The sequence below is a fragment of the Mus caroli genome, unplaced genomic scaffold (genome assembly GCF_978045245.1).
Source record: "Mus caroli unplaced genomic scaffold, Mus_caroli_1 scaffold_11, whole genome shotgun sequence".
Classification (NCBI taxonomy): Eukaryota; Metazoa; Chordata; class Mammalia; order Rodentia; family Muridae; genus Mus; species Mus caroli.
The window spans coordinates 37,846,320-37,862,946 of NW_028227266.1; positions in this window are offsets into that span (position 1 = coordinate 37,846,320).

Sequence of the window (16,627 nt, forward strand, 5' to 3'; positions counted from 1 at the left end):
GGTGATTCCACCAGAGGTTCTTTTATCCTTGAGGAGAGTTTTTGCTATCCTAGGTTTTTTGTTATTCCAGATGAATTTGCAGATTGCACTTTCTAATTCGTTGAAGAATTGATTTGGAATTTTGATGGGGATTGCATTGAATCTGTAGATTGCTTTTGGCAAGATAGCCATTTTTACAATGTTGATCCTGCCAATCCATGAGCATGGGAGATCTTTCCATCTTCTGAGATCTTCTATAATTTCTTTCTTCAGAGACTTGAAGTTTTTATTATACAGATCTTTCACTTCCTTAGTTAGAGTCACGCCAAGATATTTTATATTATTTGTGACTATTGAGAAGGGTGTTGTTTCCCTAATTTCTTTCTCAGCCTGTTTATTCTTTGTGTAGAGAAAGGCCATTGATTTGTTTGAGTTAATTTTATATCCAGCTACTTCACCGAAGCTGTTTATCAGGCTTAGGAGTTCTCTGGTGGAATTTTTAGGGTCACTTATATATACTATCATATCATCTGCAAAAAGTGATATTTTGACTTCATCTTTTCCAATTTGTATCCCTTTGATCTCCTTTTGTTGTCGAATTGCTCTGGCTAGGACTTCAAGTACAATGTTGAATAGGTATGGAGAAAGTGGACAGCCTTGTCTAGTCCCTGATTTTAGAGGGATTGCTTCAAGCTTCTCACCATTTACTTTGATGTTGGCTACTGGTTTGCTGTAGATTGCTTTTATCATGTTTAGGTATGGGCCTTGAATTCCTGATCTTTCCAAGACTTTTATCATGAATGGGTGTTGGATCTTGTCAAATGCTTTTTCCGCATCTAACGAGATGACCATGTGGTTTTTGTCTTTGAGTTTGTTTATATACTGGATTACGTTGATGGATTTCCGTATATTGAACCATCCCTGCATCCCTGGGATGAAACCTACTTGGTCAGGATGGATGATTGTTTTGATGTGTTCTTGGATTCGGTTAGCAAGAACTTTATTGAGGATTTTTGCATCAATATTCATAAGGGATATTGGTCTGAAGTTTTCTATCTTTGTTGGGTCTTTTTGTGGTTTAGGTATCAGAGTAATTGTGGCTTCATAGAATGAGTTGGGTAGAGTACCTTCTGTTTCTATTTTGTGGAATAGTTTGTGAAGAACTGGGATTAGATCTTCTTTGAAGGTCTGATAGAACTCTGCACTAAACCCATCTGGTCCTGGGCTTTTTTTAGTTGGGAGACTATTAATGACTGCTTCTATTTCTTTGGGGGATATAGGGCTGTTTAGATCATTAACCTGATCTTGATTCAGCTTTGGTACCTGGTATCTGTCTAGGAACTTGTCCATTTCATCCAGGTTCTCCAGTTTTGTTGAGTATAGCCTTTGGTAGAAGGATCTGATGGTGTTTTGGATGTCTTCAGGATCTGTTGTTATGTCTCCTTTTTCATTTCTGATTTTGTTAATTAGGATGCTTTCCCTGTGCCCTCTAGTGAGTCTGGCTAAGGGTTTATCTATCTTGTTGATTTTCTCAAAGAACCAGCTCCTTGATTGGTTGATTCTTTGAATAGTTTTTCTTGTTTCCACTTGGTTGATTTCACCCCTGAGTTTGATTATTTCCTGCCGTCTACTCCTCTTGGGTGAATTTGCTTCCTTTTGTTCTAGTGCTTTTAGGTGTGTTGTCAAGCTGCTAATGTGTGCTCTCTCTAGTTTCCTTTTGGAGGCACTCAGAGCTATGAGTTTTCCTCTTAAAAATGCTTTCATTGCGTCCCATAAGTTTGGGTATGTTGTGGCTTCATTTTCATTGAACTCTAAAAAGTCCTTAATTTCTTTCTTTATTCCTTCCTTGACCAAGGTATCATTGAGAAGAGTGTTGTTCAGTTTCCACGTGAAGGTTGGCTTTCTATTATTTATTTTGTTATTGAAGATCAGCCTTAGTCCATGGTGATCTGATAGGATGCATGGGACAATTTCAATATTTTTATATCTGTTGAGGCCTGTTTTGTGACCAATTATGTGGTCAATTTTGGAGAAGGTACCATGAGGTGCTGAGAAGAAGGTATATCCTTTTGTTTTAGGATAGAATGTTCTGTAGATATCTGCCAGATCCATTTGATTCATAATTTCTGTTAGTTTCACTGTGTCCCTGTTTAGTTTCTGTTTCCATGATCTGTCCATTGGTGAAAGTGGTGTGTTGAAGTCTCCCACTATTATTGTATGAGGTGCAATGTGTGCTTTGAGATTTACTAAAGTTTCTTTAATGAATGTGGCTGCCTTTGTATTTGGAGCATAAATATTCAGGATTGATAGTTCCTCTTGGAGGATTTTACCTTTGATGAGTATGAAGTGTCCCTCCCTGTCTTTTTTAATGACTTTGGGTTGGAAGTCAATCTTATCAGATATTAGAATGGCTACTCCAGCTTGTTTCTTCATGCCATTTGCTTGGAAAATTGTTTTCCAGCCTTTCATTCTGAGGTAGTGTCTATCCTTTTCTCTGAGATGAGTTTCCTGTAAGCAGCAAAATGTTGGGTCTTGTTTGTGTAGCCAGTTTGTTAGTCTATGTCTTTTTATCGGGGAGTTGAGTCCATTGATATTAAGAGATATTAAGGAAAAGTAATTGTTGTTTCCTGTTATTTTTGATGTTAAAGTTGGCATTTTGTTCTTGTGGCTGTCTTCTTTTAGGTTTGTTGAGGGATTACCTTCTTGTTGTTTCTAGGGTGTGGTTCCTGTCCTTGTAACGGTTTTTTTCTGTTATTATCCTTTGAAGGGCTGGATTCGTGGAGAGATAATGTGTGAATTTGGTTTTGTCGTGGAATACTTTGGTTTCTCCATCTATGTTAATTGAGAGTTTGGCTGGGTATAGTAGCCTGGGCTGGAATTTGTGTTCTTTTAGTGTGTGTATAACATCCGTCCAGGATCTTCTGGCTTTCATAGTCTCTGGTGAAAAGTCTGGTGTAATTCTGATAGGCTTGCCTTTATATGTTACTTGGCCTTTTTCTCTTACTGCTTTTAGTATTCTATCTTTATTTAGAGCATTTGTTGCTCTGATTATTATGTGTCGGGAGGTATTTCTTTTCTGGTCCAGTCTATTTGGAGTTCTGTAGGCTTCTTGTATGTTCATGGGCATCTCTTTCTTTAGATTTGGGAAGTTTTCTTCTATAATTTTGTTGAAGATGTTTGCTGGTCCTTTGAGTTGAAAATCTTCATTCTCATCCACTCCTATTATCCGTAGGTTTGGTCTTCTCATTATGTCCTGTATTTCTTGGATGTTTTGAGTTAGGATCTTTTTGCATTTTCCATTTTCCTTGATTGTTGTGCCGATGTTCTCTATGGAATCTTCTGCACCTGAGATTCTCTCTTCCATCTCTTGTATTCTGTTGCTGATGCTCGTATCTATGGTTCCAGATTTCTTTCCTAGGGTTTCTATCTCCAGTGTTGCCTCATTTTGCGTTTTCTTTATTGTGTCTACTTCCCTTTTTAGGTCTAGTATGGTTTTGTTCATTTCCATCATCTGTTTGGATGTGTTTTCCTGTTTTTCTGTAAGGACTTCTACCTGTTTGATTATGTTATCATGTTTTTCTTTAAGGATTTGTAACTCTTTAGCAGTGTTCTCCTGCAATTCTTTAAGGGATTTTTGTGCTTCCTCTTTATTGTCTTCTGCCTTTTTATCAGTGTTCTCCTGCATTTCTTTAAGTGTGTTATTAAAGTCCTTCTTGAAGTCCTCTATCATCATCAGGAGATATGCTTTTAAATCCGTGTCTAGCTTTTCCGGTGTGTTGGGGTGCCCTGGACTGGGCGAAGTGGGGGTGCTGGGTTCTGATGATGGTGAGTGGTCTTGGTTCCTGTTAGTAAGATTATTACGTTTACCTTTCGCCATCTGGTAATCTCTGGGGTTAGTTGTTATCGTTGTCACTATTTAAAGATTGGAGCAGAAGCTGTGTTCCACTCACCAGCAGTCTCTAAATCCTGCGGCGGGGGTTGTGGGTAGCTGACGGTACCCCGGTGCTGGTCCAGCCGGAAGAGGCCTGTGGTCCTACTCAGGCCGTTTTTCTGCTTCCCTAACTAATGTAGTCTCTGGTCCCGCGTGCAATTGGATTGGAGCAGAAGCTGTGTTCCACTCTCCAGAAGTCTTAAGATCCTGTAGTGGGTGTTGTGGGTAGCTGGTGAGTGTCAGCTGACCCTGCGCCCCAGCTGCCCAGGTGCTTTTCTGACCGGAAGAGGGTTGTGGCCCTATGTAGGCCGGATTTCTCTCTCCCCAACCAGAGCAGTCTCAGGTCCCGCGTGATTGGACTGGAGCAGAAGCTGTGTTCCACTCACCAGCAGTCCCAAAATCCTGCGGCGGGGGGTCGTGGGTAGCTGGCGGGTGTCAGGCAACCCTGCGCTCCCGCTACCCTGGCGCTGATCCGGCCGGGTGAGGCCTGTGGCCCTACTCAGGCCGGTTTCTGCTTCCCTAACTAATGCAGTCTCAGGTCCCGCGCAATTGGATTGGAGCAGAAGCTGTGTTCCACTCACCAGCAGTCCCAAAATCCTGCGGCGGGGGTCGTGGGTAGCTGGCGGGTGTCAGGCAACCCTGCGCTCCCGCTACCCCGGCGCTGATCCAGCCGGATGAGGCCTGTGGTCCTACTCAGGCCAGTTTCTGCTTCCCTAACTAATGCAGTCTCGGGTCCCGCGCAATTGGATTGGAGCAGAAGCTGTGCTCCACTCACCAGAAGTCTTAAGATCCTGTGGCCGGTGTTGTGGGTAGCTGGCGAGTGTCAGCAGACCCTGCGCCCCAGCTGCCCCGGTGCTTTTCTGACCGGAAGAGGGTTGTGGCCCTATGTAGGCCGGATTTCTCTCTCCCCAACCAGAGCAGTCTCAGGTCCCGCGTGATTGGACTGGAGCAGAAGCTGTGTTCCACTCACCAGCAGTCCCAAAATCCTGCGGCGGGGGTCGTGGGTAGCTGGCGGGTGTCAGGCAACCCTGCGCTCCCGCTACCCTGGCGCTGATCCGGCCGGGTGAGGCCTGTGGCCCTACTCAGGCCGGTTTCTGCTTCCCTAACTAATGCAGTCTCAGGTCCCGCGCAATTGGATTGTAGCAGAAGCTGTGTTCCACTCACCAGCAGTCCCAAAATCCTGCGGCGGGGGTCGTGGGTAGCTGGCGGGTGTCAGGCAACCCTGCGCTCCCGCTACCCTGGCGCTGATCCGGCCGGGTGAGGCCTGTGGCCCTACTCAGGCCGGTTTCTGCTTCCCTAACTAATGCAGTCTCAGGTCCCGCACAATTGGATTGGAGCAGAAGCTGTGTTTCACTCACCAGCAGTCCCAAAATCCTGCGGCGGGGGTCGTGGGTAGCTGGCGGGTGTCAGGCAACCCTGCGCTCCCGCTACCCTGGCGCTGATCCGGCCGGGTGAGGCCTGTGGCCCTACTCAGGCCGGTTTCTGCTTCCCTAACTAATGCAGTCTCAGGTCCCGCGCAATTGGATTGTAGCAGAAGCTGTGTTCCACTCACCAGCAGTCCCAAAATCCTGCGGCGGGGGTCGTGGGTAGCTGGCGGGTGTCAGGCAACCCTGCGCTCCCGCTACCCTGGCGCTGATCCGTAAGAATCTTACTAACAGAAACCAAGACCACTCACCATCATCAGAACCCAGCACTCCCACTTCACCCAGTCCAGGGCACCCCAACACACCCGAAAAGCTAGACCTGGATTTAAAAGCATATCTCATGATGATGGTAGAGGACATCAATAAGGACTTTAATAACTCACTTAAATAATTACAGGAGAACATTGCTAAAGAGTTACAAGTCCTTAAAGAAAAACAGGATAACACAATCAAACAGGTAGAAGTCCTTAAAGAAAAACAGGAAAAGACAACCAAACAGGTAGAAGTCCTTAAAGAAAAACAGGACAACACATCCAAACAGGTGATGGAAATGAACAAAACCATACTAGACCTAAAAAGGGAAGTAGACACAATAAAGAAAACCCAAAATGATGCAACACTGGAGATAGAAACCCTAGGAAAGAAATCTGGAACCATAGATGCGAGCATCAGCAACAGAATAAAAGAGATGGAAGAATCTCAGGTGCAGAAGATTCCATAGAGAACATCAGCACAACAATCAAATAAAATGGAAAATGCAAAAAGATCCTAACTCAAAACATCCAGGAAATCCAGGACAAAATGAGAAGACCAAACCTATGGATAATAGGAGTGGATGAGAATGAAGATTTTCAATTCAAAGGACCAGCAAACATCTTCAACAAAATTATAGAAGAAAACTTCCCAAATCTAAAGAAAGAGATGCCCATGAACATACAAGAAGCCTACAGAATTCCAAATAGACAGGACCAGAAAAGAAATACCTCCTGACACATAATAATCAGAACAACAAATGCACTAAATAAAGATAAAATACTAAAAGCAGTAAGAGAAAAAGGCCAAGTAACATATAAAGGCAAGCCTATCAGAATTACACCAGATTTTTCACCAGAGACTATGAAAGAAAGAAGATCCTGAACAGATGTTATACAGACACAAAAAGAACACAAATTCCAGCCCAGGCTACTATACCCAACCAAACTCTCAATTAATGAATATGGAGAAACCAAAGTATTCCACGACAAAACAAAATTCACATATTATCTTTCCATGAATCCAGCCCTTCAAAGGATAATAACAGAAAAAAACCAATACAAGGATGGGAACCATGCCCTAGAAAAAACAAGAAGGTAATCCCTCAACAAACCTAAAAGAAGACAGCCACAAGAACAGAATGCCAACTTTAACAACAAAAATAAAAGGAAGCAACAATTACTTTTCCTTAATATCTCTTAATATCAATGGACTCAACTCCCCAATAAAAAGACATAGACTAACAAACTGGCTACACAAACAAGACCCAACATTTTGCTGCTTACAGGAAACTCATCTCAGAGAAAAAGATAGACACTACCTCAGAATGAAAGGCTGGAAAACAAGTTTCCAAGAAAATGGTATGAAGAAACAAGCTGGAGTAGCCATTCTAATATCTGATAAGATTGACTTCCAACCCAAAGTCATTAAAAAAGACAGGGAGGGACACTTCATACACATCAAAGGTAAAATCCTCCAAGAGGAACTATCAATCCTGAATATCTATGCTCCAAATACAAAGGCAGCCACATTCATTAAAGAAACTTTAGTAAATCTCAAAGCACACATTGCACCTCATACAATAATAGTGGGAGACTTCAACACACCACTTTCACCAATGGACAGATCATGGAAACAGAAACTAAACAGGGACACAGTGAAACTAAGAGAAATTATGAATCAAATGGATCTGGAAGATATCTACAGAACATTCTATCCTAAAACAAAAGGATATACCTTCCTCTCAGCACCTCATGGCACCTTCTCCAAAATTGACCACATAATTGGTCACAAAACAGGCCTCAACAGATACAAAAATATTGAAATTGTCCCATGCATCATATCAGATCACCATGGACTAAGGCTGATCTTCAATAACAAAATAAATAATAGAAAGCCAACATTCACGTGGAAACTGAACAACACTCTTCTCAATGATACCTTGGTCAAGGAAGGAATAAAGAAAGAAATTAAGGACTTTTTAGACTTCAATGAAAATGAAGCCACAACATACCCTAACTTATGGGACGCAATGAAAGCATTTCTAAGAGGAAAACTCATAGCTCTGAGTGCCTCCAAAAAGAAACTAGAGAGAGCACACATTAGCAGCTTGACAACACACCTAAAAGCACTAGAACAAAAGAAAGCAAATTCACCCAAGAGGAGTAGACTCCAGGAAATAATCAAACTCAGGGGCGAAATCAACCAAGTGGAAACAAGAAGAACTATTCAAAGAATCAACCAATCAAGGAGCTGGTTCTTTGAGAAAATCAACAAGATAGATAAACCCTTAGCCAGACTCACTAGAGGGCACAGGGAAAGCATTCTAATTAACAAAATCAGAAATGAAAAAGGAGACATAACAACAGATCCTGAAGACATCCAAAACACCATCAGATCCTTCTACAAAAGGCTATACTCAACCAAACTGAAGAACCTGGATGAAATGGACAAGTTGCTACACAGATACCAGGTACCAAAGTTGAATCAAGATCAGGTTAATGATCTAAACAGCCCTATATCCACCAAAGAAATAGAAGCAGTCTATAATAGTTTCCCAACCAAAAAAACCCAGGACCAGATGGGTTTAGTGCGGAGTTCTATCAGACCTTCAAAGAAGATCTAATCCCAGTTCTTCACAAACTATTCCACAAAATAGAAACAGAAGATACTGTACCCAACGCATTCTATGAAGCCACAATTACTCTGATACCTAAACCACAAAAAGACCCAACAAAGATAGAAAACTTCAGACCAATATCCCTTATGAATATTGATGCAAAAATCCTCAATAAACTTCTTGCTAACCGAATCCAAGAACACATCAAAACAATGATCCATCCTGACCAAGTAGGTTTCATCCCAGGGATGCAGGGATGGTTCAATATACGGAAATCCATCAACGTAATCCAGTATATAAACAAACTTAAAGACAAAAACCACATAATCATCTTGTTAGATGTGGAAAAAGCATTTGACAAGATCCAACACCCATTCATGATAAAAGTCTTGGAAAGATCAGGAATTCAAGGCCCATTCCTAAACATGATAAAAGCAATCTACAGCACACCGGTAGCCAACATCAAAGTAAATGGTGAGAAGCTTGAAGCAATCCCTCTAAAATCAGGGACTAGACAAGGCTGTCCACTTTCTCCATACCTATTCAACGTTGTACTTGAAGTCCTAGCCAGAGCAATTCGACAACAAAAGGAGATCAAAGGGATACAAATTGGAAAAGATGAAGTCAAAATATCACTTTTTGCAGATGATATGATAGCATATATAAGTGACCCTAAAAATTCCACCAGAGAACTCCTAAACCTGATAAACAGCTTCGGTGAAGTAGCTGGATATAAAATTAACTCAAACAAATCAATGGCCTTTCTCTACACAAAGAATAAACAGGCTTAGAAAGAAATTAGGGAAACAACACCCTTCTTAATAGTCACAAATAATATAAAATATCTTGGCATGACTCTAACTAAGGAAGTGAAAGATCTGTATAATAAAAACTTCAAGTCTCTGAAGAAAGAAATTATAGAAGATCTCAGAAGATGGAAAGATCTCCCATGCTCATGGATTGGCAGGATCAACATTGTAAAAATGGCTATCTTGCCAAAAGCAATCTACAGATTCAATGCAATCCCCATCAAAATTCCAAATCAATTCTTCAACGAATTAGAAAGTGCAATCTGCAAATTCATCTGGAATAACAAAAAAACTAGGATAGCAAAAACTCTTCTCAAGGATAAAAGAACCTCTTGTGGAATCACCATGGTGGACATAAAGCTTTACTACAGAGCAATTGTGATAAAAACTGTGTGGTACTTGTATAGTGACAGACAAGTAGACCAATGGAATAGAATTGAAGACCCAGAATTGAACCCACACACCTACAGTCACTTGATCTTCGACAAGGGAGCTAAAAACATCCAGTGGAAGAAAGACAGCATTTTCAACAAATGGTGCTGGCACAACTGGTTGTTATCATGTAGAAGAATGCGAATCGATCCATTCCTATCTCCTTGTACTAATGTCAAGTCTAAGTGGATCAAGGAACTTCACATAAAACCAGAGACACTGAAACTTATAGAGGAGAAAGTGGGGAAAAGCCTTGAAGATATGGGCACAGGGGAAAAATTCTTGAATAGAACAGCAATGGCTTGTGCTGTAAGATCGAGAATTGACAAATGGGACCTCATGAAACTGCAAAGCTTCTGCAAGGAAAAAGACACCATCATTAAGACAAAAAAACCACAACAGATTGGGAAAGTATCTTCACCTATCCTAAATCAGATAAGGGACTAATATGCAATATATATAAAGAACTCAATAAGTTAGACTCCAGAAAATCAAATAACCCATTAAAAAATGGGGCTCAGAACTGAACAAAGAATTCTCACCTGAGGAATACCGAATGGCAGAGAAGCACCTGAAAAAATGTTCAACATCCTTAATCATCAGGGAAATGCAAATCAAAACAACCCTGAGATTCCACCTCACACCAGTCAGAATGGCTAAGATCAAAAATTCAGGTGACAGCAGATGCTGGAAAGGATGTGGAGAAAGAGTAACACTCCTCCATTGTTGGTGGGATTGCAAGCTTGTACAACCACTCTGGAAATCAGTCTGGCGGTTCCTCAGAAAATTGGACATAGTACTACCGGAGGATCCAGCAATACCTCTTCTGGGCATATATCCAGAAGATGTCCCAACCGGTAAGAAGGACACATGCTCCACTATGTTCATAGCAGCCTTATTTATAATAGCCAGAAGCTGGAAAGAACCCAGATGTCCCTCAACAGAGGAATGGATACAGAAATTATGGTACATTTACACAATGGAGTACTACTCAGCTATTAAAAAGAATGAATTTATGAAATTCCTAGCCAAATGGATGGACCTCGAGGGCATCATCTTGAGTGAAGTAACACAATCACAAAAGAACTCACACAATATGTATTCACTGATAAGTGGATATTAGCCCAAAACTTAGGATACCCAAGATATAAGATACAATTTGCTAAACGCATGAAACTCAAGAAGAATGAACACCAAAGTATGGACACTGTGCACCTTCTTAGAATTGGGAACAAAACACCCAGGGAAGGAGTTACAGAGACAAAGTTCGGAGCTGTGATGAAAGGATGGACCACTTAGAGACTGCCGTATCCAGGGATCCATCCCATAATCAGCTTCTAAACGCTGACACCATTGCATACACTAGCAAGATTTTGCTGAAAGGACCCAAATATAGCTGTCTCTTGTGAGACGATGCCGGGGCCTAGCAAACACAGGAGTGGATGTTCACAGTCAGCTATTGGATGTATCACAGGGCTCCCAATGGAGAAGCTAGAGAAAGTACCCAAGGAGCTAAAGGGATCTGCAACCCTATTGTTGGAACAACATGATGTACTAACCAGAACCCCGGAGCTCTTGTCTCTAGCTGCATATGTATCGAAAGATGGCCTAGTCGGCCATCATTGGAAAGAGAGGCCCATTGGACTTGCAAACTTTATATGCCCCAATATAGGGGAATGCCAGGGTCAAAAGAATGGGAATGGGTGGGTAGGGAAGTGGGGGGGCGCTATGGGGGACTTTTGGGATAGCATTGGAAATTTAATTGAGGAAAATATGTAATAAAAATATTAAAAATCAAAAAAAAAAAAAAAACAGAGACACTGAAACTTATAGAGGACAAAATGGGGAAAAGCCTTGAAGATATGGGCACAGGAGAAAAATTCCTGAATAGAACAGTAATGGCTTGTGCTGTAAGATCGAGAATTGACAAGTGGGACCTCATGAAACTACAAAGCTTCTGCAAGGCTAAAGACACCATCAATAAGACAAAAAAACCACCAACAGATTGGGAAAGGATCTTCACCTATCCTAAATCAGATAAGGGACTAATATCCAATATATATAAAGAACTCAAGAAGGTGGACTCCAGAAAGTCAAATAACCCATTAAAAAATGGGGCTCAGAACTGAACAAAGAATTCTCACCTGAGGAATACCGAATGGCAGAGAAGCACCTGAAAAAATGTTCAACATCCTTAATCATCAGGGAAATGCAAATCAAAACAACCCTGAGATTCCACCTCACACCAGTCAGAATGGCTAAGATCAAAAATTCAGGTGACAGCAGATGCTGGCGAGGATGTGGAGAATGAGGAACACTCCTCCATTGTTGGTGGGATTGCAAGCTTGTACAACCACTCTGGAAATCAGTCTGGCGGTTCCTCAGAAAATTGGACATAGTACTACCGGAGGATCCAGCAATACCTCTTCTGGGCATATATCCAGAAGATGTCCCAACCGGTAAGAAGGACACATGCTCCACTATGTTCATAGCAGCCTTATTTATAATAGCCAGAAGCTGGAAAGAACCCAGATGTCCCTCAACAGAGGAATGGATACAGAAATTATGGTACATTTACACAATGGAGTACTACTCAGCTATTAAAAAGAATGAATTTATGAAATTCCTAGCCAAATGGATGGACCTCGAGGGCATCATCTTGAGTGAAGTAACACAATCACAAAAGAACTCACACAATATGTATTCACTGATAAGTGGATATTAGCCCAAAACTTAGGATACCTAAGATATAAGATACAATTTGCTAAACGCATGAAACTCAAGAAGAATGAACACCAAAGTATGGACACTGTGCACCTTCTTAGAATTGGGAACAAAACACCCAGGGAAGGAGTTACAGAGACAAAGTTCGGAGCTGTGATGAAAGGATGGACCACTTAGAGACTGCCGTATCCAGGTATCCATCCCATAATCAGCTTCTAAACGCTGACACCATTGCATACACTAGCAAGATTTTGCTGAAAGGACCCAAATATAGCTGTCTCTTGTGAGACGATGCCGGGGCCTAGCAAACACAGGAGTGGATGTTCACAGTCAGCTATTGGATGTATCACAGGGCTCCCAATGGAGAAGCTAGAGAAAGTACCCAAGGAGCTAAAGGGATCTGCAACCCTATTGTTGGAACAACATGATGTACTAACCAGAACCCCGGAGCTCTTGTCTCTAGCTGCATATGTATCGAAAGATGGCCTAGTCGGCCATCATTGGAAAGAGAGGCCCATTGGACTTGCAAACTTTATATGCCCCAATATAGGGGAATGCCAGGGTCAAAAGAATGGGAATGGGTGGGTAGGGAAGTGGGGGGGCGCTATGGGGGACTTTTGGGATAGCATTGGAAATTTAATTGAGGAAAATATGTAATAAAAATATTAAAAATCAAAAAAAAAAACAGAGACACTGAAACTTATAGAGGACAAAATGGGGAAAAGCCTTGAAGATATGGGCACAGGAGAAAAATTCCTGAATAGAACAGTAATGGCTTGTGCTGTAAGATCGAGAATTGACAAGTGGGACCTCATGAAACTACAAAGCTTCTGCAAGGCTAAAGACACCATCAATAAGACAAAAAAACCACCAACAGATTGGGAAAGGATCTTCACCTATCCTAAATCAGATAAGGGACTAATATCCAATATATATAAAGAACTCAAGAAGGTGGACTCCAGAAAGTCAAATAACCCCATTAAAAAATGGGGCTCAGAACTGAACAAAGAATTCTCACCTGAGGAATACCGAATGGCAGAGAAGCACCTGAAAAAATGTTCAACATCCTTAATCATCAGGGAAATGCAAATCAAAACAACCCTGAGATTCCACCTCACACCAGTCAGAATGGCTAAGATCAAAAATTCAGGTGACAGCAGATGCTGGCGAGGATGTGGAGAATGAGGAACACTCCTCCATTGTTGGTGGGATTGCAAGCTTGTACAACCACTCTGGAAATCAGTCTGGCGGTTCCTCAGAAAATTGGACATAGTACTACCGGAGGATCCAGCAATACCTCTCCTGGGCATATATCCAGAAGATGTCCCAACCGGTAAAAAGGACACATGCTCCACTATGTTCATAGCAGCCCTTTTTATAATAGCCAGAAGCTGGAAAGAACCCAGATGTCCCTCAACAGAGGAATGGATACAGAAATTATGGTACATTTACACAATGGAGTACTACTCAGCTATTAAAAAGAATGAATTTATGAAATTCCTAGCCAAATGGATGGACCTCGAGGGCATCATCTTGAGTGAAGTAACACAATCACAAAAGAACTCACACAATATGTATTCACTGATAAGTGGATATTAGCCCAAAACTTAGGATACCCAAGATATAAGATACAATTTGCTAAACGCATGAAACTCTAAAAGAATGAAGACCAAAGTATGGACACTGTGCACCTTCTTAGAATTGGGAACAAAACACCCAGGGAAGGAGTTACAGAGACAAAGTTCGGAGCTGTGATGAAAGGATGGACCACTTAGAGACTGCCGTATCCAGGGATCCATCCCATAATCAGCTTCTAAACGCTGACACCATTGCATACACTAGCAAGATTTTGCTGAAAGGACCCAAATATAGCTGTCTCTTGTGAGACGATGCCGGGGCCTAGCAAACACAGGAGTGGATGTTCACAGTCAGCTATTGGATGTATCACAGGGCTCCCAATGGAGAAGCTAGAGAAAGTACCCAAGGAGCTAAAGGGATCTGCAACCCTATTGTTGGAACAACATGATGTACTAACCAGAACCCCGGAGCTCTTGTCTCTAGCTGCATATGTATCGAAAGATGGCCTAGTCGGCCATCATTGGAAAGAGAGGCCCATTGGACTTGCAAACTTTATATGCCCCAATATAGGGGAATGCCAGGGTCAAAAGAATGGGAATGGGTGGGTAGGGAAGTGGGGGGGCGCTATGGGGGACTTTTGGGATAGCATTGGAAATTTAATTGAGGAAAATATGTAATAAAAATATTAAAAATCAAAAAAAAAACAGAGACACTGAAACTTATAGAGGACAAAATGGGGAAAAGCCTTGAAGATATGGGCACAGGAGAAAAATTCCTGAATAGAACAGTAATGGCTTGTGCTGTAAGATCGAGAATTGACAAGTGGGACCTCATGAAACTACAAAGCTTCTGCAAGGCTAAAGACACCATCAATAAGACAAAAAAACCACCAACAGATTGGGAAAGGATCTTCACCTATCCTAAATCAGATAAGGGACTAATATCCAATATATATAAAGAACTCAAGAAGGTGGACTCCAGAAAGTCAAATAACCCCATTAAAAAATGGGGCTCAGAACTGAACAAAGAATTCTCACCTGAGGAATACCGAATGGCAGAGAAGCACCTGAAAAAATGTTCAACATCCTTAATCATCAGGGAAATGCAAATCAAAACAACCCTGAGATTCCACCTCACACCAGTCAGAATGGCTAAGATCAAAAATTCAGGTGACAGCAGATGCTGGCGAGGATGTGGAGAATGAGGAACACTCCTCCATTGTTGGTGGGATTGCAAGCTTGTACAACCACTCTGGAAATCAGTCTGGCGGTTCCTCAGAAAATTGGACATAGTACTACCGGAGGATCCAGCAATACCTCTCCTGGGCATATATCCAGAAGATGTCCCAACCGGTAAAAAGGACACATGCTCCACTATGTTCATAGCAGCCCTTTTTATAATAGCCAGAAGCTGGAAAGAACCCAGATGTCCCTCAACAGAGGAATGGATACAGAAATTATGGTACATTTACACAATGGAGTACTACTCAGCTATTAAAAAGAATGAATTTATGAAATTCCTAGCCAAATGGATGGACCTCGAGGGCATCATCTTGAGTGAAGTAACACAATCACAAAAGAACTCACACAATATGTATTCACTGATAAGTGGATATTAGCCCAAAACTTAGGATACCCAAGATATAAGATACAATTTGCTAAACGCATGAAACTCTAAAAGAATGAAGACCAAAGTATGGACACTGTGCACCTTCTTAGAATTGGGAACAAAACACCCAGGGAAGGAGTTACAGAGACAAAGTTCGGAGCTGTGATGAAAGGATGGACCACTTAGAGACTGCCGTATCCAGGGATCCATCCCATAATCAGCTTCTAAACGCTGACACCATTGCATACACTAGCAAGATTTTGCTGAAAGGACCCAAATATAGCTGTCTCTTGTGAGACGATGCCGGGGCCTAGCAAACACAGGAGTGGATGTTCACAGTCAGCTATTGGATGTATCACAGGGCTCCCAATGGAGAAGCTAGAGAAAGTACCCAAGGAGCTAAAGGGATCTGCAACCCTATTGTTGGAACAACATGATGTACTAACCAGAACCCCGGAGCTCTTGTCTCTAGCTGCATATGTATCGAAAGATGGCCTAGTCGGCCATCATTGGAAAGAGAGGCCCATTGGACTTGCAAACTTTATATGCCCCAATATAGGGGAATGCCAGGGTCAAAAGAATGGGAATGGGTGGGTAGGGAAGTGGGGGGGCGCTATGGGGGACTTTTGGGATAGCATTGGAAATTTAATTGAGGAAAATATGTAATAAAAATATTAAAAATCAAAAAAAAAAAACAGAGACACTGAAACTTATAGAGGACAAAATGGGGAAAAGCCTTGAAGATATGGGCACAGGAGAAAAATTCCTGAATAGAACAGTAATGGCTTGTGCTGTAAGATCGAGAATTGACAAGTGGGACCTCATGAAACTACAAAGCTTCTGCAAGGCTAAAGACACCATCAATAAGACAAAAAAACCACCAACAGATTGGGAAAGGATCTTCACCTATCCTAAATCAGATAAGGGACTAATATCCAATATATATAAAGAACTCAAGAAGGTGGACTCCAGAAAGTCAAATAACCCCATTAAAAAATGGGGCTCAGAACTGAACAAAGAATTCTCACCTGAGGAATACCGAATGGCAGAGAAGCACCTGAAAAAATGTTCAACATCCTTAATCATCAGGGAAATGCAAATCAAAACAACCCTGAGATTCCACCTCACACCAGTCAGAATGGCTAAGATCAAAAATTCAGGTGACAGCAGATGCTGGCGAGGATGTGGAGAATGAGGAACACTCCTCCATTGTTGGTGGGATTGCAAGCTTGTACAACCACTCTGGAAATCAGTCTGGCGGTTCCTCAGA